This window comes from Petaurus breviceps, unplaced genomic scaffold, assembly GCF_028583685.1.
Source record: "Petaurus breviceps papuanus isolate PSGF00001 unplaced genomic scaffold, PetGlider_PUasm1.0 186, whole genome shotgun sequence".
Taxonomy (NCBI): Eukaryota; Metazoa; Chordata; class Mammalia; order Diprotodontia; family Petauridae; genus Petaurus; species Petaurus breviceps.
The window spans coordinates 54,234,332-54,252,054 of NW_027185798.1; the positions used below are offsets into that span (position 1 = coordinate 54,234,332).

The following is a 17,723-nucleotide window of genomic DNA, read 5'->3' on the forward strand; positions in this document are numbered from 1 at the left end:
AGTTTTCAAAGACTTTGCCAGCAAAGTAAAAGTTCTGTACCATTCAACTTGGAAAGTTTTCAAGCATGAGTTCTAGAAATGGACTGTGTATTTTGTGTCCAAAACTAATTTAACCAGATTCAAAGAGGTTCATCACCAAGTAGTCATGATAACTTTAAAAAATCATTTATCACATTCTAAAGGTGTTGTCTTCTGTGTTGTTGGAGAGACCATCCCTGTCAATGAAATCATAGGATATGTTAAGTATTAAAGCTTTATTTTAATTGAGCATCCTCATAAATTTATGTACTAGAGGGGCAGCCACCCACCTGAATTCTCCCAACATTCCCTTGCAAACTACTTTCAAATCATGCCTCAAATTAAAATTGGGAGTGGTAGAGCTAACAAAAAGAAAGGGTGAGATTTTTTTTTGGCCTAAGAAATCTTAAGAGGTAGGTAGGAGAAGTCTGTAACACCAGAGTGAAGACCTGGTAGAAGTCTGCCTGGACCCTACACATTCTTTGGCAGCAACAACGATTGTAACGGCAATAGTAGCAGCAGTGTCACCTTTGGGAGATCCTAGACCTAAGACAGTAAAAGGGTCAGAAAAACTGCTCAAAAAGAGGTTACAAGCTACCCTTTGCTGTTATTGGGTACAGCTGGCATGGATTGACAACTCTATTGCCTATACACAGTTCTGGGGTCCTAGTTCCAGGGTGGATAGAAGTGCTTGCAGTTGATCTCAAGGGAACTGGGGCCCTGGTTGTAGTACCAAAACTGAAAGAAAGGCTAACAGGTCCAGCTTCAAGGAATCAAGGGTCGTTCCTTGGTAAAGATGAGAGCACAGACCAAAAGAACAGTGACCAAATCTCTCCCAGTATCACACCATCCTGAAAGCACCAAAACTTGTAGACATCCAGAACTAGTTCTGAAAACAGCAGCATAAAAAAGCTTGAAAATTGGGATGGTGCATCCCAACCCTAGATGAGCAGAGCCAAGCTTAAACAAAAGTTCAAAGTCAAGAAATAAACTATAAAAATGAGCAAACAACAACAAAAAAGGATTCGACTATAAAAAGCTAGTATGGTGAAATGGAACACCAAGACTCAGAAGAAGGTAAAAAACTGAAAACAGCAACCAAAAAAAGCCTTGAAGAAAACTATTAATTATACCCAAGCCTAATAGCAATTCCTAGAACTTTTAAAGAAAATGATAAAAATGATAGCGCAAAAATTGGGAGGAAAATGAGAGAGATGCAGGAAAATTATGAAAAGAAAATTAACTACTTGGAAAAAGAGGCACAGAAAAATACTGAAGAAAATAACAGCTTAAAAAGTCTAACAGAAAAAGATGTAGAAGAATTCATTGAAGGAAATAATTCCTTAAAAGTTAGAATTGGACATATGGAAACCAATGACCTCATGAAACATCAAGAAACACTTTTTTAAAAGACAAAAGAATGAAAAAAAATGTGAAATATATCTCATCAGAAAAACTGACCTGGAAAATAGATTGAGAAGAAACAATCGAGGGATTATTGGACTACCTGAAAACCATGATTAAAGAAAGAACAAAAGAAATTATCAAAAGTAAAATAGAAATTTGAAAGAATCTACCAAATGCTTCCTGAAAGAGATCACAAAAGGAAACTACCAGAAATGTCAGAACTCCCAGATCAAAGAGAAAAATATTTCTAACAACCAGAAAAAAAAAATTAAATATTGTGGAGCCAAAGTCAGGATCACACAAAATTTGGTGGTTTCCATGTTAAAGGAACAGAGGGCTTAGAATATGATATCTGGCAAAAGAACTAGTATTATGACCAAGAATCATCTACTCAGTTAAATTGAGTGGGAAAAAATGGATATTTAATGAAATAGAAGACTTTCAAGCATTCCTGATGAAAAAACCAGAGCTGAATAAAATATGTAACATTTAAACAAAATACTCAAAAAAAGCATAAAAAGGTAACCATGATATGTCTTATGTCTATGATATGTCTTACAAAGTTGTTTTTCTCTGCCCTGGGACGACAGGAAGTATGGACCAACTGGCTTATGAAGTTTAGTGAATAAGCTGTATTGTGCGTGCTTGCACAGCCTAAGCTTATAGGGGCCTGCATATGAACTCTGCCTTCACTGCTTGGCCAAGTAGGAGACGTGGCTGGAGACCTTCTTCATTGTCTTAACAATAATTAGTATCCAAATAATAAAGACCAATTTTATTGAAGGAGAAGAAGAAGAAGGAGCAAGAGGAGGAGGAGGAATAATTGGGATTGCAGAAATATACAGTTGATAATCTTAACTATAAATGTAAATGGTATGAACTCACCCATAAATTGGGAATAGATAGCAGAATGGATTAGAAACCAATAATATGTTGTTTAAAAGAGAGACTTGAAACATAAAGACACATCCCAAGCTAAAATAAAGAGCTGGAACAGAATCTATTTTTTGTCAATTGAAGTAAAAAAGTCAGAGGTAGCAATCATGTTCAAAGACAAAATAAAAAAAAAAAAACAGACCTATTTAAAGAGAATCAGGAAAATCTTAAAGGTACCTTAAATGACTGTCTGAGGGTATGGTGCATTGTGTAGGGAAAGATTTTATTGCATAGGTTGGAAAATTTTATTTATTAATATTTTTGAACCTAGCTTGATGTAGTCATACACTGACTGACCTCAGAGATGTTTCCAGGTATTAGGACTAAAATCTCTAGAGGAAAGCAAAGGCTCCCAAGGTAGATGAGGCAAGCTCATTTATTTACATTCTTGCAAGAAGCTGGCATGCTGCTCAGGCAGACACACAAGCACAGAAGCAAGGTAAGCATTTATATCCCTGTCCCAAAATACAAGGTCCCTCCCTTGTTTCCTCATGGACTGAGTACTCTGAGGTGTAAAACTTCCTGGAACACCTACTTCATATTACCCGGGATACATTTCCATCCCTTCATATAGTTACATGTTCATTTAAATGAGCAATATCTCCTCCCTGGGAGGAGAAGTTGATATTCATAAAGCTATTAAGTATGTGTGCTGCAAGCAAGGTTGGGAAGCTTGCCCTGTATTCTACATTCTTGAACACAATGCTTATCTTAACTTGTTTCTTCTGGTTTGTAGAGATGCATTCTTCTGCTGGCTAAATTCAGATAAATTAACAATCTCCCTTCCTTTTCTATATGGGCATCCTACTTCCTCTGTTTTATCACATTTCTGTGGTAACATAATTACTTATAATTTGTGCAGGGAAGTCCTATACATTGCAGGTATTGCTTGGTACTCATCCAGGTCTCCTGTACCTGCAATGCTTCTGTTTTGCTCCTGGAATTTAAATGTTTATGCTTATATTTAAATCAACCTTAATTTGAATCTTTATATTTACTGATATACATCTCAATGGACCTTGCCCAGCTGCCTTTCCTACACAATAGCTGTTTCTGTGTGGGAGTTTGGTGTGCTGATACTCTTCTCTATATAATGTAAACCTTGCAGACATAGAGGAGAGAACCTTCTTCTGACTTTCCTCTTCTGCTAAGTGACCAAATAAATTTCTTTCTAAAACTCTAAATTAATGATTGATAGATGAATAAGATTATTCATTTCTCATTAAGAAGAGAGGAGATGCCAGATACAGAATGCATCAATAGATAAAGTGGTTTCATAGTAATGAGCTGGTTTTGAGAGGAAGGACACTATTTCTATTGCCAGCACTTTCACCAACAATGTCTGAACTTAGATGAGGCAGTCAGCCATATTATTACTAAATTTCCTCAAATATATAATAGATTTTATATGATTGATTCTACCTACTTCACAAAGCTCTGGTGAGCATAATGAGTGAAAGAAGTGAAAATTTCTCAGACCATACTCTAAATTCCTGTAAGGCTTTTCGTGGGAAACAGGTCCAAGTTGCCCTTCACTGAAAATCACATGATTTACAAGGACTCAAAACTCAGTGCACTAGGGAGTCACCCCTCTCCTCAGTAACACCTCAGCATAAGATATGCCAAATAAGGACAGAAGTGCTTTCTCAAATGTACATTGGGTGGTCTACTGTTTCCTAGTTCCTGTACTTGAGGTAGATTGCCCTGCTTCAATTGTACACCTAACTTTCAGCCAATGGAAGAAAAGGGTCAGCAGTGGGGTGGGGAAGAATCCCATGTTAGGGCTTTATAACTTTGCCATTTCCTTTTGTAAACTGCTTTTCCTCCCTGACCATTTGTCAGGAGGGTGGCCCTTTCTCGAGATCATAATAAACCATTCTTTTCTGCTTCCTACCTTGAGAAACCTCTGAGTATTATCTGGGTAAGGATTTCTGTTGCATACAGTTTTGGGGTGCACACAATAACCTCAGTTATTAGATTAGAAAGTACTCTAGGTCCTCAAGAATGGTCTTTTGATTGAATCTAAACTTCATGGAACAAATCTCTTTAATAAAAGGATTTGTTCTGTAAAACTTGGACTTAGTCAGAAGGCCACACCCATTGTTCTAGAAGATCACATGTGGCCCAGGTTACAGGTTCCCCACCCCTGGTTTAGACCCTCATCACCTCTTATCTACAGTCTTCTAACTGGTCTCCCAGCTTCTGCTCTCTACTCATATCAATCCATCTTTCACTCAGTTGAGGTTACTTTTCTAAGTGGATCAGACCAAATGAATCACTCTGTCCTACACTCCCTATTACCACAAGAATTCTTTTTTTTTTCATTTAACAATGGACAAACAATCTTTATCTAGAGTACTTAACAATACATGAGTTTATGGAATTTACTATCATGACTTAAAAAAAAAAAACTTTCACAACTAAAGCCTTAACTCTACTAAAGCTTTCCAAGTATGTTTCAACAGGAAATAGCTATTTATGGTTAGACAGTGGCAGTGACATCATGCAGTACTTCAGAATATCATTCATTTACTTATAATTCCATAGCAAAAATCTTGCCCACATTGATCTTTGATCTAGTTTCAATGGATATAGAAATATGTGATTTGAATTATGCTCACATTCAATGCAAGTGTCAAGTAATCATAATGGATGTTTTGGTTTTTCCCCAACTAGTTTCAAAGCATCATGTCAACTCATAAAAGCCATGTTTTATGGTGTTTAATAAAAAGGTGCTCCTTTTGAAAATAAAATTCAGAGTATCTATGGCCTAATAGAAACAGTATCAGCTATTTACAACATACTGAATTAACACTTCTCATTACAAAGATCTCAAGAATGCAGGTGAAGGACAAACACTGTTCAATTGCATGATAGGATATATGGTGATTTTCAACATGGACATGAATTGTTAGCATAGACCAAGGGTGGGGTACCTGCAGCCTTGAGGTCACATGCGGCCTTCTATATCTTTGGATATGGCCTTTTGACTGAGTACATAGTTTTACAGAACAAATCCTCTTAATAAGGGATTTGTTCTGTGAAGTGTGGATTCGGTCAAAGGACAGCACTTGAGGACCTAGAGGGCCACATGTGGCCTCAAGGCTTGCAGCTTCTCCAGCCTTGGCATAGACCTTGTAGAGAGAATTAGGAAATTAAGGCAAAGTCTGCTGCTTGCTATTTATAAAGGGCCACTGCTTCTCCCCATTATCCATTACTCTCTAGAAAATTATCTGTGCCTCAATTATTGCTTATTTAAAATTATATTTTTACAAAGCTATTTAGTACCTGACACAGAAAAACAATCACAAGAAATTTATTTTTGAGAATCATCTAACATGAAATTATGCAAATAAAATTTGTATAAACACAAATCTACATTTGTCATAACAAAGTAAAAACAAAAAAAAAACCCTAAATCAGCTGTTACATATAATTAGACACAGTTGTGTCATGTACATTAAAATCTTTTGCAAAATTGTTGTCTCAGATCAATAGAAGACCACTCCCCATTCAATACCATCATCCTGCAAGACATGTTGTTGTAGGATCTGCACCTGTTTTCTCCATGTTCTCCTTTAATGTGACTACTAATTATTTTGGTGATTACTATTCCCTCCAGATGTTTTGCTGTATGTGCTTTGTTGACCATTCTATTCTACCTATCCCTGCCCATATCCATAACTCCCATAGTTATACCCAATATAATCATATCCACAAAAGCCACTATAGTTTTAATCACTGCCATAGATATTAGAATAATTTCCATACCTTTGATCATAAAAGATATTAAATCCTTGATTCCATTTTTGGCCCTGATCTCAGGCACAACCCCTACTTCCGCTTATCCACCAGCTGAAGCCCCCCATCCTCCTTTCCACTGTGGCTGTTACTGCCTGTACAGCTCTTTTAGGCCAGGCAACTTTGATTTCGCACTTCTCAGAACTGATCTGATGATCTGTTTTCTACTAATTTCTTTACCGTTCTTCATCTGCATGTGTGATAAAACAGAATCCTCTTCTTTCATCTGTTTTTGTGTCCATAGGAAGTTCAATATTCTCAGTCTCTCCAAATGCTCCAAAATATTCTGTGATTTCTTCTTTAGATGTGTCTGGGCTCAGTCCACTAACAAATACTTTTTTGTTGCTTTTAGAGTGCAGGGAGGAGTCCTTTCCCTTTAAAGCTTTAGTCCTTTGGGGATCTATCAACTGGCTATCCAGCTCATGTCTTTTAAGTCAAGACCTTATCAACACTAGCAACATCTCTGAAAAGCACAAATCTGCATCCACTCAATCTTCATGTGACAGGAGCTGTTTTAATTGTGCAGTCCACAACCTCTATAAAATGAGATGTATTCAGTGAGACCTTTCTTGCTTGAATCACAATTAACCCTCCAATAAACATTATACCACCATCCTGCTGATTCTTGCTCATGGTGATTCTGAAATCCTCTGAGAACTCCTTCATGTTGCTACACTCATTCTAGTCCTCCATGGCTGTGAGATTGTTGGTCAGAGCAAGTGACAAAGAGAGGGAGTTGTAGCAGTGTAGGTGGTATATTGTATGGAGTCAGATTTAAAATAACTGAGGAAGACTACCAGTAGAATTCAATAGAAATTCTTTTGTTTGACCTTCGAAACTCTTCATACCTTAAGCCATTCCTACTTTTCCATCATTCATAGACTTTACCCTTCTTCCATGAATTCTATGGTCCAGCCACTTTGGTGTTCTTGCAGTTCCAGGAACGCAACACTCCATCTCCAATTTCCTTGTTTTAGCATTAGCTCTCCTTCATTAGTAGAATGCTCTGCCCCCCATCTCTTCCTTTTAGCTGCCCTGATTTCCGTCAAGACTCAGCACATTTCATCTACTCCAGGAAACCTGCCCCAATCCTCTCAATTCATAGGGCCTTCCACTTCTTCTACCTACTCTTAATCTATTTTGTTCGGTCCCATTTACTTACATAGTGTCTCTTCCCTCACCTCATTCCATATTCAGCCATTAGAATCCCCAGTCCTTAGCACAATACCTGGCACTTAAGAAGTGCCTCTTGGCTGCCTGGTTGTCCAACTAACTATGTAGAAAAAAAGAAACAAGATATGCCAAACTTTGTTGATGAACACTGTCATTAAGAAGAGAGGAGATGGAACAGCTAGGAGGCAAGATGAAGTAGAACACTGGTCCTGGAGTCAGGAGGACCTGAGTTCAAATCTGGCATCAGATACTTGACACACTTATTAACTGTATGACCTTGGGCCAGTCACTTAACCGCAATTGTCTTGCCTTCCCCCTCCAAAAAAAAAAAAAAAAAAAAGAGAGATGCCCAAACAAAGCATACATCAAATAGCATCCCACAAAACAAAGTTTATTCTATCCTAACAGATAATAAATATTCAGTTTCTAATGGAGAAGTCACTTCTATATAAATGGCCTCTGTGTGGTCAGACCACTAGTTTCTTACAGCATAGATTAAAACCAGTGCCAAATTGAAAGAAAGAATAAAACTGAAAAGACAAATCATGCAATTGAAGTAATACCAATCTGGCCTATTTAAATCTGATGACCTAGCACTTCAAAATAGGAAAGGGGTAAAAGAATAGAGATGGACAGGATTTCTAAGTTAGTTTAATGTATCTAAACCAATATCTACCATAAGGAAACCAAATGAGCACTGAAACCACTTCATCCAGGGAGTTAATTTGGAAATTTGGGAATTATGGGATTTGGTGAATTAAGGAATATGGTGAAATAGTATGACAAGTATTGTCTTATAAAATGGGGGGGGAGAAAAAAAGCAAGCTTAGAGAAAATGTGGTAAGAAGTCAAACATATAAGAACACCATAAGATCATTTAAGAATGGAAATTGAAGAACATAAAAAAGGATACATATACTAAGATTTCTATAACAAATTCCTTTTCTCATAAAGACATTGTAGCAGCAAGCACCCCAGCATCCCTAGGGTGGCTGCCAACACAGCTTCTTGGATCTGCTTTGATAAAGGAAAGCAACTCAAAATGGGTTAACAAGCTTACTTTAATCAGTCAAACATATATCGTTTAACTAGTTCAGGGGAAAAAGGTCAGTACCCCAAACTTCAGAGTATAAAGACAGAATCAAGACAGAGAAACAGATCAAGTAGACAAGTTTCCAAACTGTCCAACCATTACATCCATACCAAATCAACATCTGGGTTTTTCAAAGCCGTGGGGCTCTCAACAACGGCTTTCCAGAGTCTCATCTGATCAAATCACAGAACACTTCTCAAAGTGAGCCCCAAAGCAAAGCCTCACATCAGGGATTATATAGCCTTCTCCTGGCTCAGAGAATGTAACAACCTTCTGGACCCCCTGGCTAATCAAAAAGTATCTACTGAAAAACAAGCCTCCCACCCCAGGCTCCAGGGGCACTTTAGCCTAGGGGAAGGAAAGATCTTAAAAATTTACATTCCCATTACAGACATCAATCACATTTGTAGTAAAATATCACAATCCACATTGTTCTTCTTGAGGAAGCAGGATTAGCATTAAAGAAAGCAGGATTAGCATTAAAGAAAGCAATAATGGAAATAGCAATCAGACTTTGGTCAAACATACAGAGGAAGTCTATGATGGAGGAGATTCAATTTTGAGGGCATAAAGAAAACTAGGTGGTTCAGTGGATAAAGCACTGGGCTTGGACTCAGGAAGACCTGAGTTTAAATCCAGCCTCAGACACTTATTAACTGCACAACCTTGAACAAGTTACTTAACTTCTGTCAGCCTCAGTTTCCTTAATTAAAATTTGGGATAATTTTGTAATTATAAAAGTACTTAATTGTGCCTAGAGCATAATAGATCCTTAACAAAACCTTGTTTCCTTCCATTGTGACATGATTCTTGATGTATCTGAAAAAAAACATGGACTCGATGTAGCAAGAATGAAGGATAACTGATGGACAGCCCATATGATTTCTTGGTATCCACAAAATAGCAAGATATATAAAAGCTGTCCTGTATGTTGGGTGAGAGGAATTATGGGAAGGCACAAATAAAAGTTCCAAAGATGGGAAGGTGTGTGATTTGCCACATTGGAAGGAGGGTACATATGAATGAAATTATAGTCCCAGAAAAATATAAAAGTAATCCCATATGATTATGCATCACTCACATCTAAGCTGATAAGCAGCACTATTGAAGATAAATAAAATAAGCACTTGATAAAATACAAATACTATGTTAGTATTTCTATAAACAACAACAACGAATTTTTAGAGACAGTCATGCCAACATTACATTATTCCTATTTTTAGGATTTTCTTTAGAGAGATTTGTTTAGTGGAAATATTTTTAAGAGAAAAAAGTTTTCAAGTATTGTGCTTTGTCTTAAAAATATACATACATATATATATATATATATATATATATATATACATATATATATATATATAATTAGTAATGCCTCACTTTGCAATGCTAGGAAAGAGATTGTTCTGCACAGCTGCTACAAGAGAGGTGGGGATTCGGAAATTGGAACTTTGATGCCAGAGGTGATGATAAGAAGTAAATGGAAGTGTATGACTCCTAAGGGTTGAGTTACACCTGAGGAAAATGTCTTGGTAGTCAAGATGACACAAGTTTTGGCTTCAGGGGCCTCTATTTGATTGGGTTCTTAACTCTGAAAAATAAGAGCTTTCCCTGCCTAGGCCAAAGAGTTAATTGGTCAAAGTCTACTTTCCCAGGGAGAATTTAGGGAGTGGCCCACCAAGGAGAGACAGGGAGAAAATCCATGTCCTATAATGTAGACCAAGGGAACATCAAGTTTGTGACAACATAGTGTGATCTTGAAACGAATGATGCTTCATTAAACTTTCTTTCCTATATGCCAGAATTTTTCATGCCTAATATGTACTCTCTCCTGATCATCATCATTTAGAAGCTTCACCTTATTTCTAGGTTCAGCTCTGAAAGCACTTCATATAAGAAGGTCTCCCTGTCCTCCAAATTATTAGTGCCTTTCCCCTACTCAAACTCCTGTATTTATTCTTCTTCCTGGATATGCTATATTCCCTGGGTAGAAAAATTAGTAAGCTTTTTCATTTTTTTTCTATGTATCATCAGCACCTAGTACAGTGCCTTGTGCCTCATAAGAGTTGAATAAATGTTTGATTGAATTAAATAATAGTTTATGAAAATTAACATAGCTCATATTCATAAAGAGTTTTAAGGTGCACAGGGTACTTTCGTCCCATCATCCCAGTAAAGTCTATAATATAAAAAATCATTATTGGGCACAGCTAGGTGGCACAGTGAATAGAGCCAAGGCCAGTGCTCTGCCTTCTCCCCACAAAAAAAAGACAAAGAAAACCAATCATTATACTGATTTTACAGATGAAAAAATTGAGGCTGAAAGAAGAAACATATCCAAATTAATTCAGCTGGTAGGCTTTGGACACAGGACATAAATGCATAAACTTCTTCCTGTTTCAATGGCATTTCAGTTTACTTTTAATTCTTGCTTCAGTTTACCCAGGCTCTCTTTCCTCCTCTGCTCTCCCTAACTAGCTTTGTCCTCCTCCTGAAATCATATCTTATGCAAGAGGATTTTTCTGGTACCCTCAGTTGGTCTCTAATCAATTTCTTTCCTGAAATTATTACCCATATACTCTCTATGTATATTATATATACCTACTAATTTATATGTTGTCTCTCCCATTAGAATATTAGCTCCTAAAGGATAGGGAGTATTTTTCTTCCCTTTCTCTTTTCTTTGTCCCCAGCAATTAAAAAAAGGTTTTTGGCCCATATTAAATGCTTATTAAATGCTTTTGATTAATTGATAAATTGATTATACCCACTAACCTGATCCTCTTTTGTTCATTTCCCTTTTCACCTGATCTTATAGCTTGTCCCTGCTTATCAGGGTTTATATTGTCTTTTTAAGATTCCTTTTTTATTTTATAAATTTTAGTGGACAGCATTCTTAAGAAAATTGAATCAATTTTCATATATGTGTTTTATTTTTTAAAAATAGTATTTTATATTTGACAATTATATAGTTTGGCTCTTAATTGTGAGAAAATTACTAAATAAACTGGGTTAGCTACTACACTTAGGGGTCAGGAAGACCTGAGTTCAAATTCTACTTCAGACAATTACTACTTATGTAACAAAGTAAGAGCTCTCTGTACCTAAGTTTTCTCATCTGTAAAATAAGCAAGTCAGACTTGAACGTTCCAAAGGTAGCTTCTAGCTCTAAATCTATGATTGCATGAACATAATAATAACAGTAAAAATAGCTAGCATGTATGTAGTGTTTTAAGGTTTGCAAAATGTTTTCCAAGCGTTATGTCATTTTATCCTCTCAGTGACCCTGGGTAGGAGGAGGGAGGGTATTATTACTATCCTCATTTTTAAGGTGAGGAAATTGAGGTGAAAATATATTAAGTGATTTGTCCAGGCTCATTCAGTTAATAAATGCCTAAGGCTGAAATTTAAAAGGTTATAGACATGAAGTCAGAAGACCTGGGTTCAAATCCTACCTTTAGGACTTTTTCTTTCTTTCTTTCTTTTTTTTTTTTTAAGGAAATTTGGGTTAAGTGACTTGGCCAGGTCACACACCTAGTAAATGTCTGAGGCTGAATTTGAACTCAGGTCCTCCTGACTATAGAGCTGGTGCTCTATCCCCTGTACCACCTAGCTGCCTTTTTTCTTTTTTTTTTTTTTAACTTGGAGAGAGCAGTTTTGGTGGACTGATGAAGTCAGAAGCCAGATTGTAAGGGGTTAAGAAGAGAATAAGAGGAGAAAACATGGAGACACCTATTTGCATTTCTATGTGAATGATTCCTAGATCTATCTCTCCCTAACCTCTCAACCCAGTTTCATTTTCACTTCATCAACTTATGCACCAAGAACCTTGTACAATTTACTTCACTTTTCTGCGTGTTCATTTCGTCATCTGCAAATTGGGTAATTATGCTTGTTTCCTACCTTATGGAACTGTTATGACAAAAGTGTTTTTTATCTTAAAATTCTATATAAATATGTGTTATTATTGAATCAGCTCAGATACTACTTAGGCACAATTGTATTGCCCAAAACTTGTCCATAGACAGGAAAAGCTCACACTACAGCCTAGCAATCTGGTGTTAACATTATCCCAGGTAAACATAGACTATCACTTTAAAAAAATGATAATGTTATAGCAGTGAGCAGTTGTCATGGTTTAGAGATTAGAAATCCTGAATTCTATTTCTGGCTTTACCACTAACCGACTTTCTACAAGTCAATTAACCTCCCTGAAAAAAACCCCTTGCTACCTTTCCATTTCAAGGTAGAGTTCTGAAGATTTATATGAATATAAATTAGTGGGAAATTATGTATTAAGTGGGCTGAGATCCTAGACTGAAAGGAGAGAAAAATAAAACCGTCGCAGGCACCCAGGGGATGTGCTGGTAGTCCATATTCCCTGCAGATTCTGTAGACGTTGCCCATTTTTATGGTATTCTGCAGTATTCCCAAGATGCCATTTAGAGCAACCCTCTAAAAGGCACATCCTATTACTTGATTAACACAGCTCATTACAAAATACCTTATTTACTGAATGCACAGCAGAAGACAGACTGTGGTATGAATACCAGTTTTGCTTCAAAAGAACCAGCAGTGATGTTCACTTATGGCTAAGCACCTCTATTGATGTAAATTTCATGGAAAGAAACACATGTGTTTACAACAGCCCTTATACTAAAAAGCTGCACCAAACTTTCTTATAAGCCCTTCATCTAGGTTAAGTTTTGTTCTCCTAAGTTACACTTTCTCTTAACATGTCCATTCAAGGTTACCTAATGCAAAAGTAATGTGTTCATATTCTATTTTCTCTCATATAGTGAATAAATGGCGGGGAGAGGGGGAGGAGATGTTCATTTTAAAATATGAAACTTTAATTAAGGGCACTCATAAAAGGTTTGGCAAAAGAACATCTTGCAGAATGTTATTCAATGTTGCCACCTTCAGGTCAAATTCTATAACAGCAGCTAAAGCCTAAGGACCAAAGATAAATGCAGAAAGGAATGATCTTTCCATAAGTAGACATTCAAAATACATTAATGGTTTCATGTCTGTTATTATTACACAATTCTTTAAAATACTTTTAAGAATCAAACTTGAAGAAAAGCTGTTCAGTTTCTCAAGCAGGTGACTGGCATTTTACTGAGGAAAAAATAAGCTAGGAGGCATATATTTCATTTCTACCCTTATATGCTAAAATATGTCATTAAAAAATAAAAGCAGGCCAGATAGTAGTTAAATATCTCCCCTCCCTCATCTCTCATTTACTCGTTCCTATTGGATTAATACTTTCTTGGATTACACTTTCTTACATGATAGTCTTACTTCTAGCTATTTTGAATACTTACTATAAAAAGCAATAATATAACCGGTAACTAGGATGGGAAAATAAATTTGCTTTTGTTTTGGATCATATTTGTTGTTGCTGTTGTTGTGTTTTTTTTCTCCCTCCTCTCTCTGCAATTTCAGGCAGCATCTGTTCTATCAGCCAACCCTAGGGAAACCTGGGGAAAAGGAGATGTCATTTTTTGAGCTGGTCTCCTGACTCTGGACAATACAACAGGGTTACTGTTATTGGGTTATTGATTGGCAGGCACTGTGATGTCTTTCCCCAAAGTTCCATCTTCTTCAAGAAAAACACCCTCCTGAAATACAGTATTGTGTCAGTGTTCCTTTATGTCATGAAGAGGGAGAAAAAAAATACTGCACATTTGTTCTGGTGAGAAATACTAGTGGATTACTTCCACCCCCCTGGTAGGAGTGAGTGTGGGGAACACTGAAAGAGTTATTGAACCCTCTCCTCACAGAGGAGCACTGGAGTATATTCTGGTTAGTTATTGTTCATGGCAGTACTAGGAGAAACTAGGAAGTGACACCAGGGGCTTTTATAGATAGTTTAAGGAAACAATCTCATCACTTTCTAATCACCCCTTCAACTATCTGGGGGAATCTTATTTCTATTCTAAATTTAAGTGATTTCCCAGTATTACATATATGGGGATTTAAAAAGTAATTCACAAGACTTTGATCAACAAGGGAGGGAGCTTTAAAGCAAAAGAGCTAGTTTTACCATATCAGTGACATTTTTTAAATAGAGGAATTAAAAATAACTCTGACTAGAGAAGGAATATTGGTGACATATGAGAACTGGAATGACTCAAAGTAAAAGCCCATATTTTCAGATCCAGGCATGGTAGAATTACCAAAAGAGAAGAATCACAAGGTGCTGAGATCTAATTTCCATACAGATAGATATAGATGCAGATAGATATAGATATCTACAGACATATATGTATGTACATCATATATGTACATATGTGTATATGCATATATGTGTGTATATACACATATATACATTTTACTTATATTATATATATATATATATATTTATGTTTGTGTGTGTTAAGAAAAGCAATAAAATACCCTAAACTTAGTAAGATGGTCTTCAGCTTTACCCCTGGTGATAAAAGATCATGGGGGTGTGTTAATTACAGTGTGAAGTTGCTTTTTTTTAATGGTTTATTCTCCAAGCTATTTTTTTTTCTTCCAACACCATGATTAATACCCTACTTACAAATTTCCCAAACAAAATCTCATGGGGACTACAGCAACTGATGTCACTATTGGGAGTACCACCCCAGCCCAGCAGTATTCTAATGAGTTGATATTCTCACACTGGAACCTGGTGATTAAGTTTGGCCCTCTTTTTTCTTCCCATTCTCCCAAGAAGGGATGCAAATGACATCCACATCTCAAAACAGCTGGGATTGTGTGAAAGGTAGATTACACATTATCAGTCAAACATTCTACCACAAGACCGGTTTATACTTCCACAAGCCTTTTGCAAAGCTACCATCTTCTTTACTCTTTTGGGTACTTGAGAGACCTGAATAATTGCTCCCTTAATATGACCTTGCAGGAGTTTTGCAGGCTTTCAAAATTAATATTTCTAAATATACCCAAACTTGAGAACCGGCAAGGAAAAGCAGAGTTGGCCTTAGAAAATCTGGGTCCAATTCCAGCTCTGACACATACTGTCTGTGTGCCCCTAGGCAAATCACTTACCTTCTCAGTGTTCTTGGCAACTCTAAGATTATAAATTGCAAAGAAGATATCACACTGTTTCTGAAGGGAGAGTCTCCTCACATGAGACTTCTTTATAACAATGAAATTGTAGATCCATTTCCTAGCCCTATCCCCTAAATTCAAATTTACATGAATACCTATTCCTAAAATCTCATAAAGAGGCAAAGTGGCTTCTAGTAGATAAAGGACAAAAATTTCAGTCCGAAAGAGCTGGGTTCAGGTTTTGCGTCTGACACATATTGTTTTGTGACCTGGAGCACTTAAGCTCTCAGTGCCCCAGTACAACTGGATTTATATAACCACATATCCATTTTACTAGAGAGGTTTTCCATAGTGGATTTTAACAAATTAGATGAGGTCACAAGTCTGACCAAACAAAAACTAGTTCATGGGAGACAATGAAAAGAAGCATGGAAATGTAGGAGGGGGAGTATCCTACAAGGGAACTAGGAAAAGTCAATGGCGAACTTAGCCCACAGCAATGATTGATTCAATTAATCGATCAAGAAATATTGATTAAGCATGTACCAGGTACTGTGCTAAGCACTGATTCATGGTGTACTGATGTTCCAGCATAGGCCTACATGTTCTCTGTTCTATTTTGAGTGTTCAGTTTGAAGAATCCCTCAAACACCAGGATAAATTTATCTTAAATGAGACAGCCTCCAAGAGCTAGTCGAGAAAAGAAGCCAGTCTTAGAGGGCACAGCCAAATAAAGGGCTTTGTGAACTTTTCTCAAAGGAAGGGAATGTGTGGTGAACGGGGGGGAACAGGAGAGCTGTCACTTGTAATCTTGCTGTACCCAGGAGGTGGGTGCTCTTCAGGTGTCTGCGGAGAATCATATGGTAGCAGAACTGAAAGAGACTCCAGAGTTATCTAGTTCAATATTTACCTTCTCTAGATACCCAGGCACATTGGCACTAATCCATAGAAATATATTATCAAGCCATAAGACTTTAACTATCAAAGGTCATGATTTCTTAAAATAGGTACATTTAAAACTCTGACCCGTTCTTCTTACATGCATGCCACCATCAGTTCCCGCTTCCTCTTTTCATTCTGTTTTCCTCTCTAACCTCCAATTCGTGGACACTAGGATCATAAATCTAGATTAAAGGGGACTTCAGAGGCCATAAAGTCCAGCTCCACTTTACAGAGGAGGAAACTGAGTCACAGGGAATCTAAATAACATCTACGTAGCATGTAGAACAAACTTCTTTTGACAGATGAGGAGACTAAGGTCCAGGGAAGTCAAGTGACTTGTTCAAGGTCATATAGATAGGAAGCTTCAAAGTTAGGATTTGAACTCAGGTCCTTTTCTTCCAGATGTAATTCTCTGGCATATCCTTCAATGTGCAGCTTCTAAGCTGAGCCTATAAGGTTGTATCTAAGACTACATAATCAATTCTACATGTCACTAGAGTAGTTCACTGATATGATGTAGTCAATATTTTTGATTGGATGTTCTTTCTCAATTAGAATTAAGAGAGATTGGGAAAGACTTCCTGTAGAAGATGAGGTCAAATTCATCTTTATATGCCTAGAACTTAGCACAGTTCTTGGCATATGGGAACTCTAATAAAATCATCTTTATTATTTGATCTGAAGTGTAATTTGGGTTGGGTAACATTGATTTAGTTCAACCCCTACCCAAAGCAAGCACCCAAACTAGAAAAAAATGTTACAATGAAATACAGGGAATGTTACAGCAAAATGAGTGCTAATCTTGGAAGCAGATTTCTGTTCACATCTTCAATGGTGCTTGCTGCCTGTGTGACTTTGGCTAAGCCTCTCTAGTCCTTAATTATTGACCTCAGACAAGTCTCTCTAGCATCTTGATTATTTCCTATTTATCTTGTCTATGGCTTGCTTGTATATACTTCTTTGTTTTTTTTGTCTCCCCCATTAGATTATGAGCTCCTTGAAGCCAGGGACTGTTTTATTTTGCCTCTTTTTTAATCACCAGCCCTTAGCACAGTACCTCATACATAGTAGGTAACTTAATAAATGTTTATTGATTGACGGGCTGACTCTAACTTCAAGGAGTTCATATTCTCTTGGGTGAGACAATAAGTACTCATGTTGTTACAAACAGCCTATATTGTACTTTATACTTTATGCTTCTAGTGTACACAGAATATATGAAAAATCAATACAAAATCATGGAGTAAAGGGTGTGAGTCATTAACATCTGGGGTGATCAGTAAAGGCCTCACTTAGATTGGGCTGTTTG

At 36.9% G+C, this 17,723-nt stretch overlaps 1 pseudogene; it reads right to left on the bottom strand.

The window, feature by feature from the left end:
- Positions 1 to 5,951: 5,951 nt before the first annotated feature.
- On the bottom strand, positions 5,952 to 6,855 carry LOC138162196 (heterogeneous nuclear ribonucleoprotein D-like; annotated as a pseudogene).
- Positions 6,856 to 17,723: the final 10,868 nt, after the last annotated feature.